This window comes from Agelaius tricolor, unplaced genomic scaffold (assembly GCF_023055355.1).
Source record: "Agelaius tricolor isolate 1412-34295 unplaced genomic scaffold, bAgeTri1.0.p SCAF_14, whole genome shotgun sequence".
In the NCBI taxonomy this organism is placed as follows: Eukaryota; Metazoa; Chordata; class Aves; order Passeriformes; family Icteridae; genus Agelaius; species Agelaius tricolor.
Genome location: NW_027269274.1, coordinates 20,260,552 through 20,275,004, shown reverse-complemented (window position 1 = coordinate 20,275,004; position 14,453 = coordinate 20,260,552). Strand labels below are relative to the sequence as shown.

General features: G+C 47.8%; 1 protein-coding gene across 1 annotated transcript in view; it reads right to left on the bottom strand.

Annotated features, from left to right (window-relative positions):
• FBLN2 (fibulin 2) overlaps positions 1-14,130 on the bottom strand; it is a 95,653-nt gene extending 81,523 nt beyond the window's left edge. The window contains exon 1 of the mRNA XM_071440087.1: positions 14,083-14,130. The gene's annotated coding sequence lies outside the window, so the exon portion shown is untranslated. The remainder of the gene's footprint in view (positions 1-14,082) is intronic.
• Positions 14,131-14,453: the final 323 nt, after the last annotated feature.

Sequence of the window (14,453 nt, the reverse complement as noted above, 5' to 3'; positions counted from 1 at the left end):
TTTCCAGACTCCCCTGTCAGTGCTCCCCGAGGCTCTCTGAGGCGAGAGGCACCTGCAGAGAGCCTTCCTGTGGCACGGCCCTGCCTCACCCCGCCTGATGGAAACGCTCTGGCAGCCCAGCCAGACGTGCACACCCAGCTGACTGAGCTGGAGCCTGCCACAGGGAAGATTCCCACGGGGTTTCAGTAATAAACCGGACATTGAATTGGAAGGTGCAATTCTGAAAGCAAGGGGCAGATACCACGGTCCTGGGTATCCCAAGTACAAAGAACAAGAACAGAACAAAGAGGTCCCTGAGTTTAAGTTCTCAGAAGATCACTGGTGCTGTTTAACATCAGTTTTCTAGAAGTCACCTCGCTGATGAGGTTCTCTACAATCAGTGGAGGGCTGGGTAATTCTCCAGTGGGCAATTAATAAACTGTTTGGGATGGATACATTGTCCCTTTGCTCTGAGCTTTACCACAAAATTCCAGGCTGGTTTGGGCTGGAAAGGACCTTAAAGATAACCCAGTTCCACCTTCCACTGCCCCAGGTTGCTCCAAGCCCTGTCCAGCCTGGCCTTGACACTTCCAGGGATGGGAAGTGCTCCAGAGACTATACATGATTTACATGATACATACCTTAATTTTGGGTGGATAAAGCTGCAGAGCCTGTGATTTTTCACTTTGCAAAGCAGGACTCTACAGGCAATATGAACAAAGCTGGAACAGAATTGTAAGGAACAGAAATAAACTGAAGGGGATATTCCTTCACCAAATGTGGACCACAACACTGCAGAGGCCAGGGAGGAGAAAGCAATCATTCCCTTGGAGGTCAACTGGGAGAATCCCAGCAGAGCTCTGAAAAAAATTATGGACTCCATCACTCCAGCAGTTCCTGGTCATCCAGAGGAATGGAGAAGGAAAATGGTGCAACACCCCACCATTCTGCCAATCCTCTATTTCACCTACAAGACAAACTTTTATGAAGGGTGCAAGGTGTGCATCCAGATGGAGGTGTTCCTCTCAGTAATGTGGGGGGGGCCACATTACACATGAGCACGATAAGGACTGTCAGGATCTGGATTTTCGTTGTTTCCATGCTCTTCTCAGAGAGCCAAAGCTCTATAAATCAAACAAGATATAAAAATAATGTGCTCTTGTTATACACAGGCTCCTGTCACACACTGACCATTCACACCCTGACCACTGCCTCCCAGGGCCTGATAAAGGAGATTTCCTGTTTGGGGTGTTTCACCAAGATAAGTGTTCACCTTTAAAATAATATTAAGCAGTACCTTTCCACATTACTTTCCAATCTGTACTACCATCTCAGCCCACAGGCACTGTTCTTCCTTCAGCAGGAGATTTTGAGTTGTTTGACTTTATCTTGTTTACTTTACACAAATGCTATTCCTTTCTTACAGATGGGTATGATCTGGTGAAGACCTGGAACATTTTATCCCATAGCAAATCTCATTCAAAAGTACCATCTGTTCTTCCTGCAGGGGCACAGTAATACCAGAAACTGTTTAACATTCCATAAATTCAGACCATAGAATGGATAGCTCATTGTTAAAGTGAAGCAAGGCATCATTTGAAACCTGATGACAGACATTTTGCTGGGGTTTTGTCTCAAAAATAGTACCCAATGTATTATTTTTGGTTTGCTTTTAAAACTTCATATTCGACATTAAACAGCAAAGGTGGGTCACAACGTGACCTTAACGTCTGGCTGAATCCCCACTTCCAGCAGGATCCTGGCTAATAACTTCAGGAAGAAAGAGACTTGGGAGTGGGCCACTGGGTTATAACAAATTCACTGCAACACCACATTCTGCTCGCCTTGCCCCTGGCATGTGTCTGTTGTAGCTGCAGGATACACTTCCTAAGAGAACAGAATTCAATCTTCAAGTTTAAGAGCCATTAAAATATGCCTTATTTTACAGATATTGCACTTACTGCCCTCACACACAGCTCTACACTCTGCCTTTCGCTGACTGACAAGAAACCCCATGTTCATAATGGTATGAACTGCCATTTGCCATTCCTTTCCACACCCCAATGCTACAATGTTCAATCAATAAAAAGGCTGGACATGAAGTCCTGCTATGAGTATGTACCATCTGAGTCAACACTGAAACACATTCATACAAGAAAACCACAGACTAAAGAAGGGGAAAAAGGAGAATTACAGCAAAAAAACCCAAAACACACACAAAAGCAATCGGGAGTGTTTAATTGGAAAAAAAATGGGTTCTGTAGAATGCTGCCCCCAGAGTGGGACACAGCGGCCCCATGCCCAGTTCCTGGAGTTTGCTGGGGCCAGGCAGCCCCTGTCCCCTGTCCCCTGTCCCCCTCAGCTGTGGGAGCCAGGCTCCAGCAAATGCACACAACTCACACTGCTTGGAGCAGGAACCCAGCCACGGACCGTCCCAGTGACACAAACCAGCCCACAGCGCTTGCACGCTCCCAGGGATAGGAACGAACATCTCAAAACTCTATTATTTCAGCCCAGAAAGTTGTCATTTAACACCCTTTATGTAAGTGTATACAATCATTGCCATGTCTCTGGGAAGCTCTCACACTGCTATAATAAAATCCACAGAAGTAAAACGCACTTTTAGCCCAGCCATTCCTAATCCTAGAGACAATGCCTATATTTTTCCATCACATCAGATCCAGGATGGTGGGGGAAGGGCAGGAGTGTGAGGAGACCGGGGAAATGCAACTTGAGAAGTGGTAAGTGTGTCAAAATCTAAATTACTTGGAGATATTTTGCAGCACAATTCTCCTTTATGCCTGTGCAGCTCGGTTCATATGGCTCACATTCAGCCTGTCACAGTGAATCACTGCTACTCCTTGACTAACATTAACAAAAACAAACCTAACTTTCGCTCCAGCCTCCTGTGAGGTAAAACTTTGAATTCCCAGTCAAAAGGCCAGAAGTGGCATTAAAAATAATTGCTTTTGTAAGAAGCTCATTTTCAGGAGAAAACAAAAAAAAAAAAGCCCATGAAGATCTGACTAATAGCACAAACACATGTGTTGCTTATGGAGAATTTTGCAAAATAGCAAAAAGCTTTGTCCACAAGCAGCAAAGACCCAGCTTTAGCAGCCTTAACTAACAAAGCAAACCGCCCCTCTGTACTTAAGTCTTTAAACTGCATCAAACTGGAGATATTTAGCAACAGTTTTAGAGCCTAAAGAACAGTTAAAAAGTAAATCTGGAAAACAAAGTACAAAAACCAAAGTGAAACTCAGCCAGACACAAGCTCTGCAACTAGCAGAACGCAAGGCACAAATCAAAGCCAGCACTCAAACAAAGTTATTTTACACTTCTCCCAGCAAATTTGCAACAAATGTCCAGTTAGGAAAAATTTCTGCTGACCTGTGTATGAGCAGCAGTGCAGATGTGGCGAGTTCTCCTGTCACCTTTTGTTCCCAGCCATGTCAGCTGTGCTCTGCTCCAAGTGCTGCTCACACTCCCAAATCCCCTTTTCCAGCTCTATCTTAGGAACTGCCCAGATTTTGTAGTGTAATCTGAGCAGGGAAGTACCATGTGCCTATGATATGGTTAATTCACTTTCTACCCCCTGCAATGCTTAAGGAAGCTGCTTCACATTTCAAAGCTGAGCCTAGGGCTGCCTGACCCAGGTAAAGCCAGGGCAGCGCCGGGGCTGCCTCCTCCACCCCAATGGGGCCCTAAAATAACTCATTTCCCCCTCCCAGAGCCCGGGGGGATTGAGGGGCTGCTGAGGCCCTTGTTTCCCTTCCCCTGGGTGCCTGGCGCAGCAGAGACCGCAGTCCCAGCAGAGAGGGGACTCCTTGCTGAGGGCCACCACCATCTCCAGGGCCAAAGCCAAGGCTGGTCACTGAGGCAGCTCTGGTGCGGCCCCTCAAGACCCAGCAAAGCCCTGGGCATCTGGCCTGGGATCTTTGGCAATGAAGATGTTGCACATGTTGGGGTGGAAGAGTCCCATCTGATCCTCTCCAGGTTTGCCATCAGCTAAGCAATTAACAGTGTCCAAAAACCACTAAATTTTATCAATTAACTCTTCTGTTAATATTCTTCTATTGTTATTGATCTACTTCTGGTTTGAATTTGCAATTGCCATCATGCTTGACAAGAACACTACTCTGAGAGAAGGAGGAAATGCCTCTTCTTCCCAAATTGTGCACAGGGGGGAGTTACACCCGCTGTGAAGCTGCCAAGCATGAATGAACCAGAGAAGATGCAGAGGAGCAGAGGGAGAATAGTCCCCAAATCCTGTCACTGCTGCTGGTCCGGCCCCAGCCCCACACTGAGGTCCCCAATGCTGTGCACCAACCCAGGGATAACAACCAGCACCAGCCTGCTGCAGGCATTTCCTGAGTGTTTGCTCAGAGAAGGGTGAAGTGCAAACTGACACGGGCTGTGCTATTCCCCAGCTTTTGTGCAAGCAAATTCCATGTAATCCCAATGTCAACATGGTCAATGGCCCAACCACTGCTAAATCAAGACAGGGAGGCCGAGGGAGTCCCACATGGCAAGGGAAAGGGAGGTCTCTGCTCCTCTTTCCACCAGCCGTGGGCAGATGGGGGAGCAGATAGAGCTGCTTTTCAACAGCCAAGAGAGGGCCCCTAAAAGAGATTAAAGGGAAGAAACAGTCAAGGATCCTGGAAGAGGAAAGATATAAGACAAAAAGATGGAAGAAAACAGAAAACCTTTGGGGGGTCTTTTAACTCTTGGCCAGAAGGCAGCAAAGCAATTTCATGTAAAGAACCTGCTTTTTAAATCCTTGGCCTGATATTTAACATCTGCAAATACCTTGTGTGGGATTTCTAACAACTGCATTCTGCATCTTTGAGCTTTCCTGTCTTCAAGCTCTTGACCTTTACTCTAAAGCAAAGGTGATAGCTCTATCTTCCCTGTTGCATAATTTACTAAACCCAGATATGTTTGAAATTAGCCTGTTGGTAAGGTAAAACTTGGAATAATTTAATGGACTATTTCAGAGAAAAAATATATATTCTTCAAGGGTCAATTCAACATCTCAGCTCAGAAGTTTCATCTCAACTGGGGTGACAATTGCTTACAAAACAAAAGCAACAAAAAGTGAAGTGACCTCAAAGGTTAGGAATGGATCCAACAAGTCGTCTCTGTCAATGGCTGTGTTTATAGTACAGTATCATGGAATGGTTTGAGTTGGAAGAGACTTTAAAGCTCATCTTGCTCCACCCCCTGCCCTGGGCAGGGACAGCTTCCATTGTCCCAGGCTGCTCCAAGCCCTGTCCAGGCTGGCCGTGGGCACTGCCAGGGATGCAGGGGCAGCCCCAGCTGCTCTGGGCACCTGTGCCATGGCCTCACTGTGAGGAATGCCCAGCCCCAGGCAGCACCTGCACTGTGCCCAGCAGCACTCCATGCTCCTCACCCACCACCCTGGGGTGCCCCTTGCCTGACTGGGGTGGGTGACCCCGATTTCTGTGCCCCCCCAGCCCTCCAGGTGAGGCCAGGCAGGGCTGCACGGCCAGGGCAGGGCACAGCTCCAGCCAGCTCTTCACTGCCTAATTCCATAAGCCTGCAGAACAGGCTGTAATTTGCTGAAATGATGATTAATCAAATCTTATTTTTCTCTAAAGCAGCTAATGAACAGCCAATTAAGTGTCTCAGTAATTCTCAAATAACAAAGGAATACTCATGGAGTGACAACTACCAGCTATTTGACAGCACAGGCCCAGCAGTGAAAGCCAGCCTGGCTGGAAGGGCAGGAGGTGTGGGACCACCACATCGTCCCAAAGCCACCTTTCTTTCCCACTTCAGATCCCCACCATCCCCCCGTCCTCACTGCTTGCTCCCAGGCCTTTGTGCCCACGGCTGTGGAGGGACAGGGAGCCCTTGTGGTGCCACCGAACAAGGGGGTTGGGGATGGGGCGCCCAGGGGACAGGGGTGCCCAGAGGACAGGGGTGCCCAGAGGACAAAGGCGCCCAGGGGACAGGGGATGGGGTGCCCAGGGGACAGGGTGGCCAGGGGACCCCACAGCACCCCCACATCGAGCTGGGCACCCTGGGCCTGCCAGTTCTGCCTGTCTCATGGTTCAGTTCACATCCTTTGCAGACTCCAAACAAATCCATGAATGCTTTGTTTTGATCATATCAATCAGGGTAAGATTAAGATACATAAACACAGCGCAGTTACCCGAAAAGCAAGGAATGACATTTTAAAAAGAATCCATAATCTTTGTTTTTTGAAGTATTTCTTCAGTGGGAATTGTGTTGGAGCAAAGAATGCAAAACCTAGAAGCTTCCAAGAGGGGGTCATGTGAAATTACTCTATTTCAAAATTTTTCCAAATCACTAACATTTTGACTCTGAACGTATTTGTAAGAATCTGCCAAAAAAACATCAAACCAGTCAATTTTTTTTGCAGTTCATAACTGTCTCCTTTTTTCCCAGGTCTTAAAAAATGTTTTTGTAGAGAACTTATGTCATTTCTGTAGAAACTTCTGCAATCCACAATGACATTGCACTTTTTTTTCAAGTAAAAACAAGCCTCCCAATAAAGAACAAAGAACATCCTTTGTTTCAGACGAAGAATTTCAGGAGAAACCACAAAATGTTCAAGCAAAACATTAAACATTTGATTTTCCACCCATTTTGCCAACAGTCTAAGTTTTCCCATACTTCTAATATCAGTGTCACTAAGGAGGGGAGGGGACAAGAGGCAGGTCAGATGGATGACAGTCATTCTGCAACTTAAGACCTGTTAATTAAAAAAAGATGAAAATAGAATGTTTTGCAGAAAGCAGTTATCTTCCTTCACTTAGCTTTTCTTTTTAATGAGGAAACAAGCCCTGCTTGATTTACCCATCAGGAAAAAACAGCATTGAGGGAAAACTGGAAGTTGTTACTTGAGTTACTAGAGAAATCCTCAGCTCTGCTCCTGAGAACACCCAGCTCTGCAGCCACCTTAGTCACCGATATGAGAGTCCTGCCCTTTGTTAAGGCCCAAACATTACTGATGGCAGATGTTATTTAGGCTCTTTAAACAAGTTTTTGAAAAGCAGGCTTAAAATCAAATGGAAACGTTTAATTTTGAACCCACTGGAGAATATGTGAAACACACCCATGGTTGCCTGACACACTTCACTGCCTGTTTTCACAGAATGGTTTGGGTTGGAAGGGATCTGAAGATCATCTAGATCCAACACAATTATCGAGTTCCAGTTCCCAGTTAGTGGGGTTTTTCCCAGTGCAAAGCCATCCCCCAGCTGTGGCAGCAACATGGAACTTTGTGCAGCTGCATGTTGGAATGCCACAGTGCCCAGCACTGCACAAAGACACAATTTACACAATTTAAGTGCTATTTACACCCTCAGAGACAAGCAACTCCAAACCACAGAAACATAACCAAGAATTACATACATGAGCTGTCTGGTCTAGGCATATGCTTCATTTTCATGGCAAACATCATAATGTGCTGATTTATTTTTTAAATTGTTACAGAAAGAGAGATTTTAGTAAATTTAAGTAAACCCCAGTGAGTTTCTTGCACTTCACTCTATTTAAATGCAGGAATAGAAGTGATGCACTCAAGTTAACCTGTTTGCCCAGACTGGAGAGACATTATTAAATGTTCTTTTACACATCCTAAATATTCAGACACTTGCAGCACCCCAGGGCATAGTGTGCTATGTCAACACCTTGAGAAGAATGCAAACATCTTAATAAAAGCGAGGAGAGATTGCTTATCGTGCACTCTTGCTGTTAACATCTGCATTTTACAAAAGCTCACGAATTATTACACACACTTTCCACAGGACATATCCTCCTGGATATGCAGGCAGCCATGCCAGGAACCAAACAGCATGTCAGAAAGCAGACTGCATTTTTGGTTTTGCTCTAAAGGCAAATGAATGTTTCTGAGCATTCTGCAGCTCTCCTGAGCAGAGCCATTTACTCTACTTCATCAGCTCAGAACTGAGCAGTAAATCCCCCAAACCAATCTGCTCTGTATCACATTATATCCTTCCCAAATAGCCATCCAAGTTTTATACATTAATCATGCCCAAGATCCTACATTCAGGATCATCAGACTGGATGTTGTATGGATTGCAGGACAGAGTTCCACGCGTGAGCAGATGAGATCAGAACAGGACGTGCCGTGCCACCAGATGTGAGTGTCCTGCTTATGGAAACTGAATAAATAAAAAGTTGGCCTCCACAGAGCTGGCAGAGCCTCTGGGCAGGCTCAGCAACTCAGCTCCTTCAGGTGGATGGAGGAACAGCCTCTCTTAGTCCTCTCTGATTCACTTCAGGAAAAAAGAGACAAACTCAAAAGGCAGCAGGATTATCTTCAGTAGTCTAATTAGTGGCTCAAGATAATCCACTTGGCTTTGTCTAAAGCAAATTAGGGAGTGCTCGTGGGAACTGTGCAGAGGCAGAGGCCAGCAGGGCCCGGAGCAGGGCGGGCTGGCAGTGGTCAGTGGGGTCAGGGATCTGCACCATCTGCCCAGCCCTGACCCTGGGCTCAGGGCGTTTCAGGAGGTGCACGCCAGGCCAGTAACTCTGCCCAGCAGAGCTGCTACCATCTTCTCTGCCAACTCCTCTTTGAGCCGCTTAGCAAAGCAAAACTAGATTAAAAATAAAACAAAATTGGGCTTTGCTATCAAAACTAAAATCTGGCAGCCTGTTCCCATGCAAAATCCTTCACAAGTGATACATTTGTGGAGGACAGCTGGAATAAATCCATTACATTTAATGACATACTAAAAGCAAACCTTGAACAAACAACTTTAAATCATTTGAAATACTACTGTGAGTAGATGAAACTCTGCAGCACTCACATGTTACAATAATTAATCATTTCTAAACAGTAGAGTTTAATTATTTTTAAAAAAATCTTTTGCAGAAGTGGGTGTTTTTCCCCATTCCAGACATATATTTAAAGTAACACTCTCCTGTGAAAAGGTTTCACTTCAGAGTTTTAAATGCATTCTCCCATTCTGATCTGATTCATGACACCAGCAAAGAGTTTTTCCAGCTTTCACCTTAATTTTTTTTATAAGTAACGTCACCTCCAAAGCCAGAGCATACCATGGAAAAGCAGCAGTCCTAGAAGTTTTTTCTATAAAACACTTCAAATGTGATTGCCACAGAAACTGAGACAACACATTGCCTTATAACTTAAATGGGAATTCAGATCCCATAGGCATCCCCTAACCTCCATGCATATGCAGTATCATCCTAAAAGGTTCACAAATGCCGGGCAGAAGAACAGGTCTGCCATTCCCTGGGAAAAAGAGCTGTTCACTGATGCCCTGAAGGATTTCAGCTGGCCCACCCTGAGCACCAGGGACCTGTGGAATTTCCCAGGAGGGACAGCTATGAGATGGGGGCAGGTACCAAGCTGAGATGATTTAGGACAGCACAAACAGTGTAAGGGGCACATCTCAAGCAGCTGCTGGTCAAAGAGGCCAGCTCTCATTAAGTGAAGCCAGGGGACACACGGACGGTGTCTCCTGGCCGTGGCTACAGCAGGAGCTGGCTGAGGACCAGCAGCTGGCTAGTAGTCCCCCACCACATGTCTGGCAGGAGGGACAGAGGGAACATTCACTGTGCTAGTGCAGACTCAGCTACTTCAAGTCAAAAACAAAGGTGGTTTGAGCTAACCTGGCTGGATTTGCAGTGAGGTGGATTAAGAACACCCATAAGACCCCTTCTGCCAGCCCTGGTGGGGATATAATCTTTGCTGGTTGTATTTTCTATTTCCAAAATGTCATGTATGCCTGCCCCAGGAATTGCTTTTTCTCTCTCTCTCTCTCTCCATCAGCAGTCTAGACAAAACTGCTTTAAGATCCTTTCTTGACTTATGTGTACAGGTGTAAGGGGTTAGCAGTTACTAAAAGGTTTTCTGGATACAGGAAAAAATGAGCTCCTTGTCTCCAAGGTATTCTCAGTGAATAGAGTCAGGAGCAAAAACTAGAACTAAACTAAAAGAAGTTTCCTGCCAAGGATCACAAAAAAAAAAAAAAAAAAAAAAAAAAAATTCCTACCAAAATAGGGAGAAAGTCTGCGAAGTGTGGAGGGGCACTTCCTCAGCCTTCATGTCACAGAAAGAGTGGGAGGTACCTGCTGGTGGCAGCTCCTGCCGGGGTGCCTGAGCCCAGCCCATGGCAGCTGGCTGTCCGTCTGTCTGTGCAGCTGTGCCAGGGACCCACAGAGCATTCCTGGCACCGGGCTGGGCACTCCCTGCCTGCCTTCATTCATAAAAACCAGCCCACGCTGGGGAAAGCCCCAGGCTCCAGTGCACCCAGCAGTAAATGCCAGTGACATCTCTGCTCAAACACACTGCCCTGGCCTCATCTGCATGCTGAAGTCAGTGATCAGTGACACGGCTTCAACTTCTCCCTGCCTCTGGCTCCAACCCACGGAGCTCGTGAGCAAACGAGACAGACAGGAATGTACGCCTGCCATAATGCAAAGCAAGGGATGTAATTAACACAGCTTAATTTTCATGAATAATGGGTTAGGTTTGTAATGCACTAGAATGAAAACGTAGCTCAAATTGTCTGGTCTTGCTCTGGTCACGTTCAACAGGAGGAGGAGTGGCCAGGCCACAAGTGAGCTGCATTTCTTCATACCTAAGTTTGTTTTGACTGTTTGATTTCCAACAGAAAGACCACAATAACATAATCAGGAGAGAACAAACCACTTTTTGGAAAGCCCATTTTTCCAAAGTTTCTTCTGTTTAACTCCTGATCTGTACGAACATGGAATTGGAAAGGACTTCTTGGGATATTAAATACAGGCCCCTGTTATTAAAGGCAACATGTCACTTCCAGCAGAAAGAAAGGTTTATGTTATGCCAATGAGCTGGAAGGAAATCCAAATTTCTAATGCACGAGAATGGGGGGAAAAGCTAAACAAAAGTGAATGCATGAGCCCATATCACGAGATCAGAGCCTTATTCTAAACATATGGGCTGGTGGCACATCGAAGAGGAGATAAGAGGCACAATAATTGAGTCATGGTTCTTTCTGTCACTAGGGATCTGCATACAACTAAGAAAAACACCTCAGCACACTCAGCCCTGGGACAGAGGAGGAAGGAGAGCTCCCAGGGCACTGTGAGGCCACCTGAGATCACAGTGGCCCCGAGGTCAAAGGCTCATGAAGAGGCAGGCAGGCCTCAGCCAGCAGAACTCTGGTTTCCTCTGCTGAACAGCCAGAAGGCAGCTGGAGCAAAGTGTGTGCCCACTGCAAGTCTTTCAGCAGCCACCAAAATCTCTGCAGAATGTAAGAGACACTTCTGGTTTTGGCAGAAGCTGCTAAATCCCACCTTGTACCCACAAACTATGGGAAGAAACTCCCAGGCATGGAAACGTTTCCAAAGGACAGTTTGAAAGGGAAGAGCAATCCTGTAAAGATTTCTTATCTCCCTGGATTAAGGAAAGAAAGCAGCAGAGAGAGGTGTGGTTGGCAGGAGGCTTGGTTTGCTTTACATGGGGGCACAGGGACGATGGGGAGGGACAGCCACGGTCCCTTCCTTCCCCAACAGTCTCCCTGCAGCCTGTGAGACCTGAGTTACCAGACACAACAGCAGCGAGAGCAACAGGAGCTCTCAGAGCTTCCAGTACACACAAAAAAGGCACAAAATCACAGTGTGGAAGCAGCCTGGAGAAGGGCTGCAACCACTCTGCTCCTGCAAATCCAGAGGAAGGGATGTCCTGCAGTGCTGAAAGGGTTCTGGCAGCATGGAAGCCCCAGCAGTGTCCCCTCCTGGAACTGAGGAACTGTCCAGCAAAACAGTTTCCAAGTGGTCCAACACCAGGACTCCATCCCAGCCGGGGACAGATGATCAGATGCACAAGATGCCACTTCCTGACTGTGCTGCTGTTCCACTGCCATCCACCACCTGAGCCCCTGGAAGCAGCCTGGGGGGCCTGGTGGGCTCCATCTCACACACCTGCAGGAGTGACTCAGGAGCACTCTGGTGAGGCTCCCTGGGAGCTCACAAGCCTCTTCCAGTGGGATCCAGCTGATCCTCAGCCACACTCACCCCCCGCCCCCAGAGATGGGGGTTGTTGTTTCCCTCCCACTGCTCATGCCTGAGAGGGACAGAAAGAGCTTTGTTTGGAATGTCATCTTTAATGCCACCAAGCACTGCGGGGGACTCTCTGCCCAACATCACCTCTCAGAGGCCACCTACACTCAGTGCACAAAACTGCAGAACGCCATTTCTTCCAGCTTCAAGCAGATCAGAGAAATTTAGAAGTGTATAATATCACATGATTATCTAATGCAACTGGAAGGGTATTAAAATGGATGGATGGAAAGTAAAGAGAGATCTCTTCAGTCACAAAAACTGACTTAAACTAAAAGAAAACCATTTTACCTACTATTTATATACACTGCAAGGCTACTGTTTACTCATTATTTATTCCACTATCACTTGCAGAATAGCCTGATGCAGTGTGCTCAGACCATCAGTTCCACAGAAGTGGGGTACCTGAGGAGCTCTCAGAGCTCCATGGCTTTGCCATGAGTTTCTGGTCTTCAGTGGAAAAGTTAAAGCTCCAGGCTCTACACTAAACTCAATAAACCCTGCTCAGAGCACTGCCTTCATGACAGAATACATTGATGCAATTAAAATAACATGGCTCTTGAAGAGTAAGGCAGCACCGGGAAAGCTTTGCCAACAAAGCAATGCCAATTAAGAGTGTGATTTTTGGAAGATATTTTTAGGCCAACATCAGCCCTATTAATGCTGGTATAACTGTCTTCAAAGTGATTTTGAAGGTCCAGCTGACGCCACTCGGGAGAAGAGCTAGTTAAAAGACTAGGGTTTGGCCTCTATAGGCTCCATTCTGTCATCAGGGGAAAATCTTTCATAATAAAACTAATTTCATCCATTCCACTGATAAGGGGGGTTTATGTCCAAAATCTTCTCAGACAATTTTACACCCGTGACCTGTATAGCATGAGCTGTAGTTTTTGTTGTTAAATGACGTAAGCTACAAGTAAAGACACATTTATGGGATGTATCCATAGCTTCCATTTGCATCTGAAAGGACCAGGATGCCTAAAGCAAGAGTGTGTCATGAGGAGCGGGAGGAAAGGAGAGAACTCGGGTGCTGATGATCTGTTAGAAAACCACACAAACTCCAAACACCGCCCCTCTGCTCATCGCCTATAGGTGCAAAGAAACCAAACTCGACGCTAATATAACTTGGCAATAACGGCAACTTTCCTTTCCAAAGAAAACCAAAGGCTGAGGGAGAAAATTCGATACCAGTGGGGCACACACCAGCTCCAAGGCCCTTCCTGCAGGTGTTACAGACCGTGTGCCCAAACCCTCCTCCTCTGACCTCATCTCGGGGCGGCTCAGCTCGGGGGGACCGGCAGGCTCCTGCTGAAGGCTGCGGGCGATAGGGGAGGAGATAAGGTGAGGGGAGGCATGGGGGCCGAGAGCCGGCTGGCGTGGGCTCAGCCCCGCACGCACGCAGCGCTTCTGCGGCCGGCAGCTCGGCTTCCCGCTGACCCTACGAGCCTGGTGCCCCAGCCTGCCCCAGCACATCCCTGCCCTGTCCCGCCGGAGCTCCCGCACAGCCCCCGGTCCGTTTGAACGCCGCTCACTCCAGAAATCCGAGCATACCAGCAAGAGCAGGCAGAGAGCGCTTTTCTTAGCTCTGCCATGTACCTTCTCCTCTTCCTTTCGCACTTCCCATTGGTTTTCGCTGGGCTCACGAGCCTGCACGGCTCGGCGGACGCGTTTGAGGAGCAATCCGGGCAGCTCTCCCCCAGCGCCAAATGACATTTGCTTTGCAAACACTCCCCCCGCCCCGCGGGCCGCTCTCGCCTCCACCCAGCGAGTTGTTTTCAATAAACCAACAGCTCCGAAACATCCACAGCAACTTTTTTTCCTTTGGAAAACTGCCGCTTTCAAACCAACAGGAAAAAAAAAAAAAAAAAAAAAAAAAGAAAAAAGAAAAAAAAAAAAAAAGAAAAAAGAAAGAGAGGAACAGCACAAGGAAATATCCGCGCATTTGTCCCGGGAAGGGCTCTGGGTAGAGGGGCTGCAGCGGGCTCCGGGAGCGCCCGGGGCTCCGCGCCCCGCACTTACCGGGCCGCGCCGCGCGCTCGCTCCGCTCCGCGGGGAAGGGGCCGCGGGACCCCGGGGCCGGAGGGAGGGGCCGGAAAGCGGCGCCGAGGCCGAGCGGCGCCGGGGTTTGTCCAACCTGACAGCGGCCGGGCGGGACGGCAGCCCCGCGGAGCGCGGCCCGACACGCCGGGACAATGGGATGGAATGGGATGGAATGGGATGGAATGGGATGGGCTGTGCGAGGAGGCTCACGGGGACGGGAGCAGCCCCCAGACGGGCTCCTGGGCACCGCAGCTACCAAGGAAAAGAAGAAGCCGGGGGTGAGAGGTGAGCGCTGCGCCTGCTCCGGGACTGAGGGGCCTCACCTGGCTCTGCCCGGGTTAACGCCGCTC